Raw genomic sequence first — 16,750 nt, 5'->3', positions numbered from 1 at the left:
TTAGGAGGCTCCCAGGTAGGAGGCCTTGCCTTTTCGATCGTAGATGCTTTTGTGCTAGCCTTCTTAAGGCAAACTTGCTTAACTTATGTCTGTACTCAGATATTGATCCTTTCGCTGACTCTTGTGTATTCGAGCTTATGTATTCGAGCCCTCGAGGCCCCTGGCTTGTAATATAAAGCTTGTATTATTTTAATTTGTGTCTAGGGTTGTGTTGTGATATCTTCCCGTGAGTCCTTGATCTTGATCGTACACATTTGTGTGTATGATTAGTGTACGATTGAATCGAGGGCGTCACACCAACATATCCTGCTTAAAAGGTGGAAAGGTATTATTTATTTAGAACATGGCAGAAGAATATATAGTGCGCATAAATTGGTAAATAGAATTTGTTACTGCCTAGGAACGGATTCAGAATATGATATCACAATTGGTTGCTTAAATAGTGATCAATTGGTTACTTAAATAGTAATATGACAACAAGGATAAAGTTGAAAGGACACTAACCTCGATCATACTTTGATCGGCTGATGACGTTGGGGAAGTAAACATCCATGTTAATCAGACCAGGCTGTGGTGCACGCACTAGAATTTTATTGCCAGCTTTCAGTTCATAACACTTAGACATTTTTCTCCAAAGGTCCGCATTAAAATATGAGTGACCATATTTATCAAGTTTTACGCTAACCGTCATTGTAAATCCATGCTGCGTTGTCAATACGACATCCTGGGAGTCATCAACAAAGTAAACCCCAAGATTTCCTTCTACTCCTATTCTTGCAAAGCAAGGAATGTATTGCTTGAAATGAAAATTAAGATCAAAAATTAGATCTATTGAAATAACAGAGCAAGATGCAAATATGGGAGTAACTGATAGAACAAATCCATATATATACATAGATGAAATCAAAGTACAAAAATATAGAATTAAAAATAGATAATGTAACAAAGATTTGATGCAAATATATAGATAATGTAGCAACAGACGGTATATGTTCACAAATTTAGGCCATGCCGACCATGGTAGGTTGAGATTGAACATACCGAGCGCTCTCTGAAGTCATCCGGAATGGTGAGATAGAACTTCGTTTCTGACTGGCCACGACCACAGTTGCCCGATTTGTACTTGCACTATGGACACATGAATGAACACCCACGAATCAGCTAGAACAAAAATGATTCCATGGTGATTTCCGTCGGTTGATTAACAACGACGGACGGACTGCGATAAGAGATGATTGAATATTTCACTAATTAAGTTGATTACCTTCTCCATGAGAAAAATCCCCACCCCAATCCCGCAGAAAACCCTAGTCGACCAGAGTCTAGAATGTCGATGCAGATAGGCGGCGGAAAGCGGTGGAGGAGAAATCTGGTGCCGTTTGGAGCGCGACCTACGCCCGCCGCCAAAAGCCGTCGAGCTTAGGGTGCAGAGTTGCGGAGCAGTCCGCGGTGAGTGAGTGGGGACGAAGTGAGTGAGGGTTTTCTTTTCCTTTTGCATGTGTGAGTGAACACACACGGTTCGTAGAGGCGACAGAGATGAATCGTGTGCGATAGTAAATCACCGAGATTGAATGGGAATCCAAATTTCCTTTGTCCTTCATCCATGAGTTTTTTCTACGAGGAACATAAACCCTGCTAATCACCGTATTCAAATTTGACACTTTTCCGGGTTCATTTACAATATTTAGGGGATTATGTGCAATTTGTAGGCATTAATGCACGTAATTCAGATTCAAACAATCGGTGCATGAAAGGGTGCACAAGAACGGCCTGGAAAAACCATACTCGTGGTATTTAGTAATTTCTCAAGCCTTTTACAAGGAATGGGCAGAGATTTTAATGGAATGTGTGGTAATAGTCAACCACAAACGTGTCATTTACTGGGTTATCAACTATAGGACAATGAAATATGTTCTTGAAAAACATGACGGCTGGCACGGTGCCATGGTATGGCCTCACTGTGCCCTGGTTAAAAGCTGAGAAGGTCTCATTTATGTCGTCATGCACGCCCTTCATAAATCGAACCATCACCAAGGAAGTTCAATGCTTTCGAGAGGGAAATCACCAAGATTGAAGGGGAATCTAAATTTCCATCCTTATTTGTCATTCAGTTTTTCCAACGATCAACATACCGCCTCAAATGCAACATGTTCAAATTTGACATTTTTCCGAACTCATTTACCATATTTAGGGGATTATGTGCATTTTCTAGGCATTAATTATGCACATAATTCAAATTCGTACAATCGTTGCATGAAAAGGTGCACAAGAATGGTATGGAAAACCATGCTCGTGCTATTTAGTACATTCTCATGCCTTTTACAAGGAATGGGTAGATATTTCAAGGAAATGTGTGGCAATAGTCAACCATAAACGCGTCGTTTACTGGGTTAACAACTATACAAAACATGCTTGGAAAAACATGACGCCTGGTGTGGTGCCATGGTATGACCTCACCGTGCCCTGGTAAAAATGTCATCATGCACGCCTTTCATAAAACGAACCATCACCGAGGAAGTTTCATGGTTTCGAGGGGGGAAATCACCAAGATTGAAGGGGGGTTCAAATTTCCTTTGTCCTTTGTCCACGAGTTTTTTCTATGATGGACATACAACCTGCAAATCACCGTGTTCAAATTTGGCACTTTTCCGGGTTCATTTGCCATATTTAGGGGATTATGTGCATTTCCTAGGCATTAATGCACATAATTCAAGTTCAAACAATCGGTGCATGAAAGGGTCCACAAGAACGGCCTTAAAAACCATGCATGCTCGTGCCATTTAGTAAATTCTCATGCCTTTACAATGAATAATGGATAGAAATTTTGATGAAATGTGTGGCAATAGTCAACCAAAAATGTTTATTTGTTCGGTTTTCAACTATAGAAAAAATGAAATAAATGCTTAAAAAACATGACGCCTGGCATGGTGCCATGGTATGACCTCACCATGCCCTGGTAAAAATTTGAGAAGGTTTGGCTTATGTCGTCATGCACGCCCTCCATAAATCGAACCATCACCAAGGAAGTTTCATGCTTTTGAGAGGGAAATCCCCAAGATTGAAGGGGGATACAAATTTCCGTCCTAGTTTGTCATTCAGTTTTTTTCCAACGATCAACATACCGCCTCAAATGCAACATGTTCAAATTTGACATTTTCCCGGGCTCATTTACCATATTTAGGGGATTATGTGCATTTTCTAGACATTAGTGGACATAATTCAAATTCAAACAATCGGTGCATGAAAAGGTGCACAAGAACGGTCTGGAAAACCATGCTCGTGTTATTTAGTACATTCTCATGCCTTTTACAAGGAATGGCCAGATATTTCAAGGAAATGTGTGGCAATAGTCAACCATAAACGCGTCGTTTACTCGGTTAACAACTATACAGAAAATGAAACACATGGTTGGAAAACATGACGCCTGGCGTGGTGCCATGGTATGGCCTCACCATGCCCTAATAAAAATTAGAGAATGTTTTCCTTATGTCGTGATGCGCTCCTTTCATAAATCTAACCATCACCAAGGAAGTTTCATGGTTTCGAGGGGGAAAGCACCAAGATTGAAGGGGGTCCAAATTTACTTTGTCCTTTGTCCACGAGTTTTTTTCTATGATGAACATACAACATGCAAATCACCGTATTCAAATTTGGCACTTTTCGGGTTCATTTGCCATATTTAGGGGATTATGTGCATTTCCTAGGCATTAATGTGCATAGTTCAAGTTCAAACAATCGATGGATGAAAGGGTCCACAAGAACGGCCTAGGAAACCATGCTCGTGCCATTTAGTAAATTCTCATGCCTTTTACAAGGAATGGACAAATATTTCGATGAAATGTGTGGCAATAGTCAACCACAAATGTTTGTTGGTTGGGTTTTCAACTATAGAAAAATGAAATAAGTGCTTAAAAACATGACGCCTGGCATGGTGCCATGGTATGACCTCACCATGCATTGGTAAAAATTTGAGAAGGTTTGGCTTATGTCGTCATGCACACCCTTCATAAACCGAACCATCACGAGGAAGTTCCATGCTTTCGAGAGGGAAATCCCCAAGATTGAAGGGGAATCCAAATTTTCTTCGTTCTTTGCCCTGGAGTTTTTTCTATGATGAACATACACCCTGCAAATCACCGTGTTCAAATTTGGCATTTTCTGGGCTCATTTACCATATTTAGGGGATTATGTGCATTTTCTAGGCACATATAGGTGATGTTTTTCTTAACATTTTGATATCCTATTCGCATTTTTCTTAGTTAGTATGATTTTTTATGAATTTTTTGAATTCATGGTCAAACGGTCAAAGGATGAAAGCATAAGACGAACAAAGTGGTTTGGGCGTGAACGAGTCTTTTTGAAAACTAGGGGTAAACCTGCTGAGTGTGACCCAACTAGGGGCATAAAATCAATTATCCCTTAAAATAATAGCGCTTGTTGGGAGGCAACCCAATGAATAAAATATATTTTTTCTCTTTTTCTTTCTGATTCTGTGTGTTGACATAATTATGCTACTTTTATTATTGTGTTTTTATGTTTTAATTAGTGTTTGTGCCAAGTAAAGCCTTTAGGATCATGTTTGGTGATAGTAGATTTGATGTAGTTGGAAAACAGAAACTTTTGCGCCCAGTACCAGAATTGTTAAAAGTCACATAAGCGCGATAAACTCTGAATTTTTTACACACGATTTATATACAAATTGCCTATGTTTTTCTATTTTTTCAGAATTTTTGGATTTACAGAAGTATGGTCAATGTCCAAATTACTATAGACTGTTCTATTTTTGACAGATTCTGTTTTCGTTGCATTGTGTGCTTATTTTGATGAATCTATGGACTATATCTGGGGGTATAAGCCATGGTAAAGTTAGAATACAGTAGGTATAATCCAATAACAAAATATGAATGGGTTTGCAACTATACTTGAAGTGGTGATTTGCTTTATTATACTAATGGATCTCACGAAGGTTTTTGTTGAGTTTGGTGTGATTGAAGTTTTCAAGTTTTGGGTGAGATCATGATGGATGAAGGAATAAGAAGTGAAAAGAGCCTAACCATGGGGATGCCCATGGCACCCCAAGGTAATATTCAAGGAGTACCAAGCAACTAAGCTTGGAGATGCCCCGGAAGGCATCCCCTCTTTCTTCTAACGACCATCAGGAATTTTAATTGGAGCTATATTTTTATTCGTCACATATCATGAGTTTTTCTTGGAGCGTCTTGTATTATATGAGTCTTTGCTTCTTTTGCTTTTTAGTTTGTCACAATCATCCTTGCTGTACACGCCTATTTGAGAGAGCCTTAATGATGCTACAATTTGTTAGAATTGCTTTATGTGCTTCACTTAAATTTTTTGAGCTATGGAATTGCTCTAGTGCTTCACTTCAATCTTTTTGAGCACGATGATGTTTTTATTTTGAAGAAATATGCTCTAATGATTCACTTAGATTATTTCGAGAGTTAGTAAAATTTTAAATAAATATCCTCTCATGCTTCACTTATATTATTTTGAGAGATGAAAATTATTTTGAAGAAATATGTGCTCTCGTTCTTCACTTAGATTTATTTGAGAGCTCTGTTAGTAACAATGGTGATGTATGAAATTAGTCCCAAAGTGATAGATATTCAAGAGGGATATAATAAAAACTTTCAAGGAGATCATCGGATATTATAAACTTGATTCCTTGCAATAGTTTTGAGATATGATGATACAATAATATGTGAGTCATGTTGGTGAGTAATTATGCTTTAGTAAGAATATTGGTGTTAAGGTTTGTGATTCCCTATGCAAGCACGAAAGTCAATATTTATGCAATGAAATTACATCCTACTTGTGCTATATTATTCGGTGTTAGTTATTCTTAATGCTCGTTTATGAGAATTTTCGTTTCTTGGTTGGTTGCTTCTCAATCTATTTGCTAGCCTCCATTTGTACTAAGTGGGAATACTACTTGTGCATCTGTAACGCCCCGGACACACCCGCCGGTGGTCGTTACTCCTGGCGGGATCTAGACTGGCCCCACAGATCAATACTAGTCTTTTCTGCGCACTTTGTCCTCACTCATGCGCACCCGGGAGCAACTTCCCGGTCGGTCACCCATCCTGACACTACTCCAAGCTGAGCATGCTTAACTTTGGAGTTCTGTCCGAATGGGCTCCCGGAAAAGAAGGAATTCCTTATTTATATGAGTAGTCTATCATCCCTAATAAGCCAGGCCATCACATACACCCCCACTCAGAGGAACCGACGTCCTCGTCAGGCCACAGGAACGTTCCCTCCTGGCACATACGTCTGTGCTTCCAGTCCAGTACATGTTCCATGCCGTGTGCCACGACGGGTCACAAACGTCAAGAACAACATGACCACACACCTGTCCGCAACCATCCCTGTAACCGCGAGGCTCGGCTCTGATACCAACTTGTAACGCCCCGGACACACCCGCCGGTGGTCGTTACTCCTGGCGGGATCTAGACTGGCCCCACAGATCAATACTAGTCTTTTCTGCGCACTTTGTCCTCACTCATGCGCACCCGGGAGCAACTTCCCGGTCGATCACCCATCCTGACACTACTCCAAGCTGAGCACGCTTAACTTTGGAGTTCTGTCCGAATGGGCTCCCGGAAAATAAGGAATTCTTTATTAATATGAGTAGTCTATCATCCCTAATAAGCCAGGCATCACAGCATCCAAAATCCTTAAACCAAGTTTGCCATATGAGTCCACGATACCTACCTATATGCAGTATTTTCGTGTCGTTCCAAGTAAATGTGTACGTGCCAACTATAATTTTCAAATGAATTTCCTTTTTGTGTGCCCGTACCACTCATGAAGCAGCAGGGGGTGGCCAATATTTTCCATGCTAGATGTGTTATTCTCAAGATGAGTGTTTATTCACTTGTCATTGCACAAGAGTGTGGCGGTAATAGGGATGCCCAGTCCCAAAATGAAAATGAAATTTACTTTATGTTGTCAAATAATAAGTTCCTTGGAAAGTGTTGGTATGGAAGGCACCCGTGGATATGGCTAGCCATGGATTGCGAAAGAATGGTGGAAAAAGGAATAAACTTTATTTTATGTTTGGGAACCGCCTATGATGTATCTAGCATGGAAAGTATTAGGAATTCTCGATCGTTTTCATTGATGGGAAAAGTATGCCTCTCAAAATATTTTTATCTCCCAATTTAAGCTTTCAGCTCTAGCACCTCTACAAACCTCTGCTTCCCTCTGTGAAGGGCCTATCTATTTTCTTTATGCAATTTTTATTTTTATTTTAGTCTCCATCTTCTCTTATAAAGGACCAACTAGGTCGCACTATGATCATACTTGTGCATTGGATGTAGCTAATATTCGAGTGTGTTTCATGAATGGGTCAATTATTGAGCATGATGGGCTAGGGATAACTTTCTTTAGTGTGGATGTTTTGAAAGACATGGTTGCTTGTTGATATGCTTGAGTATTGAAATCTTCATGTCAAATATAGACTGTTGCTTTGAATCATCTAAAAGTCCAAATGTCCATGCTACAAAAGAAAAGAATATGTGATGAACATGTTAGGCAGTATTCCACAACAATTTTTTTTATCATTTACCTACTCGAGGACGAGCAGGAATTAATCTTGGGGATGGTGATACAAAACGTCAAAAAAGATGCAAAACATTTGCAATGGCGGAGCCATCAAACATGGTTCAGATTTTAGTTGCGTGTGCGATGCAGGACACACGGTTAATCCATTCACACTGTTTGCAATGAGGCAGAACAACAGAAACATGCAGCCATAACAATGTGTGTGCGATGTAGGACACGCGGTTAATCCATTTGAACTGTTTGCGATGAGGTAGAACAACAGAAACGGGCAGCCATATCAATGTGTGTGCTATATATGGCATACGGTTAACTCAGATGAACTGTTTTCGATTAGGGAACACAACAGAAATGGTTCAACTTAACAAGATGTGTGTGATATGCGGCATACAATTCACATGGATGAATTGTTTGCGACGAGCCAAAAGAACACAAATGAGTCGTGTAAACAAGATGTGTGTGATACGTGGCAAACAGCCGACTCGGATGAACTGTTTGCAATGGGAAATTACAACACAGACGGTCAATGCAGCTACTTCGTGTGCGATTTTGTGTGTACAATTTTTTTTGAAAAATGCAAACTAGTTGCTTGCGGTGGCGGAGTATCGCACATGATGCGTCTGCGAGTACTCGTGTGCGACGATTAGTATGTTACACATACGTTTCCTTGTCGTCATGCACACCCTTCATAAACCGAACCATCACGAGGAAGTTCCATGCTTTCGAGAGGGAAATCCCCAAGATTGAAGGGGAATCCAAATTTTCTTCGTTCTTTGCCCTGGAGTTTTTTCTATGATGAACATACACCCTGCAAATCACCGTGTTCAAATTTGGCATTTTCTGGGCTCATTTACCATATTTAGGGGATTGTGTGCATTTTCTAGGCATTTAGCTCATATAAATCCAATCCAACTACAGGTGCACGGGTGTGATGTGAGGGACGTGGATTGTCGTTCGATTGCGGCGCATCATATGGTGCACACGCATGATCCGCGTGGCTGGGGTTCCGGCCAATCATAACACAACACACAATAGGCTTAGCGCACACTGTTTCCGGAAGCGACGAAGATGAACCGCGTGCAATAATGAACGAGTAAAATTGTGAGGGAAGCCAAATTTCTGTTGTCGTTTGTCGTTGAGCTCTTGAATACCACCGCACTGTACGACTGCCCGGCCCCTCCGTCCCAGAGCTCTCTCTAGGCGTCATCCATGGCACCACGGCACATAGTAACTGGTAAGGAAGTGATGGCATCCTGCCGCGCCGCGTTCCTCGCCTCCCGCGACCGCACACATGATAAGGAAGCGATGGCATCTCGCTGCGCCGAGTTCATTGCCGCTGGCGGCCAGACGGGTACATGGGCGGACTTTGAGGCTGCCATGGCCGAATGGGTGGTGGATCTAGAGGCGGCCAAAGCCGCACAGAAGGAGCGGAAAAGGCAGAAAGCAGTCAAGAAAAGAGAGTCCCGCCACCGCAAGAAAAAAAGAGGCCGCACGCCGTGGTGAGGAGAGCTTGGTGGAGATCGAAGCACGGTGGGCTGCCGCCTAAAAGGCCGGGAAGGAGAACATCGGCGTCTGGCCAGCAGGCCTTGATGGCAACATGTGAGAAGTAGTTTAAGTTTGTAGTATTAGAGCAAATTACCAATAGTACTTTAAGTTTGTAGTATTAACGTACAATGTCGGTAAGAGCATCCTTTGAGGGCTTTGAGCGTTGATTAGCATGTGTGCCCGTGTGCTTTTTTTTGCGTTAATCATTAGAAGATCACAAAACACATGGTTTCTATGCCATACCCGTCTGCGTTTTTTTGCGTTAATGACCCATAAGTCAGTTACCTGTGCGGTGTTTCCTAATAAACCAGGCGTACCATTGACCGAAAAAAAAATCAAGTACACGTGTATTTTTTGGAGACGGGATCTGCCAACTTTCTTTTTTCTCGCACACGAGTATTTTACGCGCTTCGTCTGTGTTGTGTGTTTCCCCCGCCCAAGTTTCAAGTTTCGCACAGAAATTTTCATTAGGCGCGCGATTTCAGAATTTATTCCTCCAACCACATCCCCTTCCCCTTAGTATCCCTCCCCCCTCGCTCGCGCCTCCCCCTACCGGCATCTCAAACTGCCGCCGCCGCAACCACAGCTTCAACCACATCTACGTTATGCTTGGATCCAGTCAGGTAACCCACCGATCTCTATTACTTCCTAGGCCTGATTGCTTAAATGGCGCCTGCGAAACATCCTCATGCCTCCAAATCCCCCCCCCCCCCGCCAGGAGCTGATGGCGGTCCATGGCGCGATGGCCGCTATGCGTGTTGACACGGAGGAACACCTCGCCTCCGCCGCCACCGCCGACATGGTGCAGGCTTTGGCCCAGATGAAGTCCCCCAGCGACTACCCCCTAGTACTTAATAGGTAAGATCTGACCCGCTAAATCTTACCAATACCACTTGCAACGGCTACTATTTGTACGGTTGATGTATTAAGCATGTTCGTGCCTTGTTTATTTCAGTAATGCACACAATGTGATGTTTAAATATTACCGTGTCCAGCTCAATTTCACCAATACCAACAACAAACTTAGGATACATGACTCAGGACATCACTAGAGATGCTGCCCATTTGCTATTTTTAGTGGATGCTAACCCTGTTGTACTTAACATGCCTGTCCATGTACTTATGCAGGGCCATAATGGTCGATGCTTTTGTTTGCTGTCGAGGTGAGCTGCATCCCATGTCTTACAGTATTTCACATAATTTGTGCAATTGCAGTTTAACTTCTACCATTTACTGGTTGCCTGTAGGTACACATGTCAGTGGCACTGATCCACGCTTCGACCCAGAGGAACAGCTCGCCTCCGCCGTCGCTGACTTTGGGCGAGCTCTGTCCAAGATGAAGTGCCCCAACAACTACCTCTTAGGATTTACCAAGTATATACTCTCCAATTCATTCTTACCAATACCAGTTCCAATTAATGGCTATGTTCTGTACGGTCAATGTATTAATCATGTTCTAGTAAACATGCCTAACATGTTTTTGCTACTTTCCCTACCTTTTTATAGACATCTGGGCCATTCTCTGCTCTGGCAGCACCTGCCTTGTGATGTTTAACTATGCCAATTGCATTTTCATCAGTACCGATTTCAATGTCTATTAAGCCTGTTGCAATTAACAGTTGAATCCATTTTTAAATAGTTGTATTTCAATGGCTACAAACTTACAAAACATGACTTAGGATGCTGTTAAGCCTGTTGCAATTAATAGTTGTATCCATTTTTTAATCTGTCCATTTGCGACCATGCTATTCTCCGCAATGAAAATATACTAGAGATGCTGCCCATTTGCTATTTTTGGTGGATGCTAATCCTGTTGTACTTAACATGCTTGTCCATGTACTTATGCAGGGTCATAACGACCGATGGTGTTGTTTGACATCGAGGTTAGCTGCATCCCATGTCTTATAGTATTTCACATCATTTGTGCAATTGTAGTTTAACTTCTACTATTTAGTGGTTTCCTGTAGGTACACATGTCAGTTGCACTGATCCACGCTTCAACCCAGAGGAACAGCTCGCCTCCGCCACCGCTGACTTTGGGCGGGCTCTGGCCAAGATGAAGTGCCCCAACAACTACCTCTTAGGAGTTACCAAGTATGTACCCACCAGTTCAATCTTACCAATACCAGTTGCAATTAATGGCTATGTTTTGTACTATCGATGTATTAAGCATGTTCTAGTAAACATGCTAAAACGTTTTAGCTATTTTCCCTACCTTTTTATAGACAACTGAGCCATTATCTACTCTGGCAGCACCTGCCCTGTGATGTTTAACTCTGCCAATTGCATTTTTATCAGTACCGGTTTCAATGGCCATTAAGCCTATTGCAATTAACAGTTGTATCCATTTTTAAAGAGTTGTATTTCAATGGCTACAAACTTACAAAACACGAATTAGGATCTTGTTAAGCCTGTTGCAATTAACAGTTGTATCCATTTTTTAATCCGTCCCTTTGCTACCATGCTACTCTTTCAAAATGATGATATCACTACAGATGCTGGCGATTTATTACCATTTACTATTTTTGGTGGATGTTAACCCTGTTGTAGTTAACATTGGCTTTCCATGTACTTACACAGGGCTACAATGGGTGATGCTGTTGTTTGCCATCGAGGTTAGCTGCATCCCATGTCTTATACACCATCTATTACTAAATATAAGTATTTTTACAGATTCCAATATAGACTACACAAGGAGCAAAATGAGTGAATCTAGATTCTAATCTAAACTATATCTATAATTCTATATACATTCGTATGTAGTTCATATTGAAATCTCAAAAAAATACTTGTACTTAGTAACATAGGTAGTTGTATTTTACATCATTTGTGCAATCTCAGTTTAGCTTCAAACATTTACTGGTTGATTGTAGTACATATATGAGCGGTAATGATCCACGCTTCGATCCCTTTTGCGTATGGGGCAATGATATATTCATGAACAAGCATTAAGTGAGGAAACTAAGAAAGATTGTTAGGCGAAAGAAACGGGTGATTGGAATTAAGCTCTTTATTTACACTTTGTCGAAGACAACAGCGAACTTTAGGATGGTAAGTAATGTGTTGCCTTTTCCCCCTGCCCACAACAAGTTACTCTATTAGACCTCAGTATATGATATTTTTCTGTTTTCAGTGGTTTTCGAAGCTATTGACTGATGATTACCTTGCAAACTACATGACCGGAGTGGAGGCAACTAAGATTAAAGTATATAATTCATGCTACCATGATAATGCTCTAGAAGTCTTCCTGAAGGCGGTGAAGGATGGGCGGGCGATCGTCACAATGGGTTGGATAAAAGTGGTTCGTGCCTATGGCATGCAGGAAGGCACATTATGGGCATTCCGCCTCTTCAACACCGTCAGCAGTCAAAATGATTTACACTTGTCTCTTCACCTTTATCGCCTTTAAATAATGTGGTTCATCATAGTTAATTGCTGCCTAATCCTGTAATTACTGAACATGTTGTACTGGCAATTTTATTTATGGATTCGTTGTTGAACCATTGTGCTGAGAATTTGAATTGCACGTTTCATATTTCAAAATTTCCAACTAGAATAATAAATTATAGGCAAAAATAAAAAGAGAACAGACGGTCATGGAACTTTGCAAACGGTTCTGGCAGTAAAAGCGCTTGTGATGGATAGCCCAATGCCACACAGTTTTCTACATCAAATCATGTGTGATGTAGTTAATGAAAGCAAACAGTTAACCAAGGCAGAGTGTGTGTGATAGTTACACCTTTCACACACGAGTGTATACATAAAACTGTGTGGGATGTACATACGGACGGAAATGTTTTCCCTGGATTGACTGTGTGGGATGTACATAAGAACGGAAACGTATTCCTTGGATCGACTGTGTGTGATATACATACGAACGGAAATGTTTTTCAGGGATTCACCGTGTGGGATGTACATACCTATGGAAATGATTTTCTCGAATTACCGTGTGGGATGTACATACCTACGGAAATGATTGGGTTTCGATGCCTCGCCCGATCACACACGGCCCCAGCTTGGGTCCCAGGAGGGCCTATCCCCATCGATTTCTGGGTCATGTGGGAAGGACACCCTATCACACACACTCACTTGGCGACGGTTCTAAATGTCGTCACGGAAAGGGGTTAAAAACCGTTTGTTTAGGACCGACGAGTACCAGTGTATCTATAATTTTTTATTGTTCCATGTTGTTATATTTCATTCTTGGATGTTTTATATTCATTTTATAGCAATTTTGTATCATTTTTCTGGACTAACCTATTGACATAATGCCCAATGCTAGTTGCTGTTTTTTGCTTGTTCTTTACTTCGCAGAATATCGGTGCCAAACGAAGTCCAAATGCCATGAAACTTGTTGGAGATTTTTCTCTGTACATAAGACAACTTGGGAGCCAAGGAAGTACCAGAGGCGAGGCCGGTGGGGCCCACAAGACACCAGGGCGTGCCCGAGGCCCATGGCGCGCCCAGGTGGGTAATGGGGCCCATGCGGGTAGGGGTGGAAACGGATCGGATGCGGATCGGATAGTGCTCTTGCCACTTCCATTTTCATATTTTCAAAACGAATACGAATCCGAATACGGATGTTATCGGATACGGATGCGGCTCGGATATTATTCGAATACGGATACGTATCGGATATTTTCTTGATTCAGAACGGATACGAATAATATCAACATATTGCTTAAGTAAATTAGTCGATACCTATGTGACCTGAAATAATCAACTTGTGACATACAATAAGTCAATGATAAATAGGTTTATGAATAAATACTATTGTAATGCATAATAATTTATAAGTTTAATCATATAAATAGTAAAATTTGACCACTTATTTGGCTTTTATGTTGGATAATTGGAATATTGGGTCTAGAATTTTGAAAATTACCTCCCATAATCTTATTCAGATACGGATATATCCACTTCCATATCCATATTTGTGTCAAAATCTCCTACCATATTTTATTTTTTATTTGTTTAATAAATTCGGAGACGGATAATTTCCATTTCCATTTTGGTCCGGATGCGGATGTTTCGGATATGAATAGGCATTTTCTCGAATACGAATATCAGATATTTCAGATTATCCGCTACCAATTTCCACCCCTACATGCGGGTCCTTTCCACCGCCACTCAGCTCTAAATATACCAAAATATTCCAGAAACCCTAGGAGAGTCGACGAAAAACAATTCCAGCCACCGCAAGTTCCAGAACCACGAGATCCAGTCTAGAGCCCTATTCCGACACCTTGCCGGAGGGGAACACGATCACTGAGGGGTTCATCATCCTCATTGGTGCTCCTCCGATGATGCGTGAGTAGTTCACCATAGACCTATGGGTCCGTAGGAAGTAGCTAGATGGCTTCTTCTCTCTTTTCGATTCTCAATACAATGTTCTCATCAATGTTCTTGGAGATCTATTTGATGTAATGACTTTTGCGGTGTGTTTGTTGGAATCTGATGAATTGTGAGTTTATGATAAGATCTATCCATGAATAATATTTGAGTCTTCTTTGATCTCTTATATGCATGATTATTATAACCTCGTATTTCTTCTCCGAAACTTTGGTTTGGTTTGGCCAACTAGATTGATTTTCTTGCAATGGGAAGTGGTGCTTTGTGATGGGTTCGATCTTGCGGTGTCCTAACCCAGTGGCAGAACTTATTTTTGATCAGCGTCAATGGGAGATCTGATGTTTTAGAGTGACCTTCCCCGATCAGAGAAGGGGCTTGGTCTGGAACGGATTGAGACGAAAAGCGGTAATCAATCGCCGTGTGGTGGAACGCTTGTTGGAGAAGGGTAAGCGCCTCCATGTCGTAGGGGTGGGTAGGCCAATAGAAGACTAGGGAACTTAGCCTAGCCACTCAGTTCTGCCCCGAGCCAAGTCTATTTAGTGTCAGCAAACACATACCACTATCTATATATAGGTTTTTCTTTTTCGTAGAGGTTGTCGCTTAGGTCCTTGGCCCCTTCCTTCATGAAGCTTGAGGAAGCATCACTTTTCTATCCACGGCATTCTTGGTTCTGCACTTAGTCTTGAACCTGTCACGCATGTCTCGTTGCCATTAAGGATAAAAATATGGGGCCTATTCCTACATGAATAGATCTTGTCTACATCATTTCATCATTCTTATTGCATTACTCTGTTTCTCCATGAACTTAATACACTAGATGCATGCAGTATAGCGATTAATGTGTGGAGTAATAGTAGTAGATGCAGGCAGGAGTCGGTCTAATAATCCTGGACGTGATGCCTATATACATTATTATTGCCTTGGATATCTACATAATTATTTGCTCTTCTATCAATTGCCTAACAGTAATTTGTTTACCCACCGTATGCTATTTTCTCGAGAGAAGCCACTAGTGAAATCTACGCCCCCCCCCCCCCGGTCTATTTTCTATCATATTGTTTTCAGGTCTATTATTCCAAAAACCCAAAAATACCTTGCTGCACTTGTTGTTTATTTATTTTATTTTGTGTATTAATCTGATCTATTTATCTAATCTCATACAATTTAATCTATCTCAATACCGAGGAGGGATTGACAACCCCTCTTACATGTTGGGTTGCAAGTATTTGTTATTTGTGTGCAGGTACCGTTTACATAGTGTTGCTTGGTTCTCCTACTCGATTGATAACCTTGGTTTCATAACTGAGGGAAATACTTACCATTGTTATGCTGCATCATCCTCTCCTCTTCGGGGAAATACCAACGCAGATACGAGCAATCACATGCTAAACCTGCTATGTGTCTGCTTGTTTCTTCTTTTAGAATGCTGATAGAATATTGGGGAAGGGTACCTTATTAAGCAATGGTAAAGGAAGTAATGCAGATAAGGTTCGGGATAGTGAGACATCCTTGTTGGTCTCCAACAAAGCTGATAAAATAGCTAAGGAAAACTATCTTGAAGATAATAAGACAAACCCAAAGTCATGTATTGATGTGGTGTTTGAGTTACTGGCCAATACCGCTGGCACAAGCTCTTCAAACTCACTGCACTATGAAAAGAAGACACATCTGTGACATTTTGGGCTGAACAAATTTTTTCCCTATCATGCTTATGACACTTCTATGACGATAATTGTGACAAAATCCGGTATCATCATAGATGTGGTGGGCTCCTACTTCTATGACAAAAAATCATGACAGAAAATGGGCTTTTTGTCCTGGGCGGGCCGGAGACGCAACTGCATGACATTCTTTGGGCCGTCCATGACAGAAAAAATCGTGGTAGAAGCGAGGGCGAGGAAAATATCGGGGAGTTCCTGGTTATGGTGGGTGGTCGGGGCCGAGCGATGCGTGTTTGTCTCATAGCGTGGGTGCGAGGCGTTGGGCTCTAACTGAACTCGAGTGAGGCATTCGCCTACTGAACCCGAGCGATTGCACTACATGCTACGCGTTACTGAACCTGAGCGATCGATCGATCTGCCTGTTAACTGAACCTGATCGAGCGATTCCTTTGCTACTGCTGCTAACTGAAGCCGATCGAACTTGCTTCCTCTTGATGAATAGTGAGCGTTGTTGGGGGGTTGGATGAATAGTTCCTGGTGGGGATTGGATGAACAGGACCCCGTGGTAGTAGAGGTCGTTGCCGCTGGATGAACAGGACCTTGTGGAGGGC

Source organism: Triticum urartu, chromosome 5A (genome assembly GCF_056163025.1).
Source record: "Triticum urartu cultivar PI428250 chromosome 5A, HENAU_Tu73, whole genome shotgun sequence".
Taxonomy (NCBI): Eukaryota; Viridiplantae; Streptophyta; class Magnoliopsida; order Poales; family Poaceae; genus Triticum; species Triticum urartu.
Note: the sequence above shows the minus strand (reverse complement) of the source record.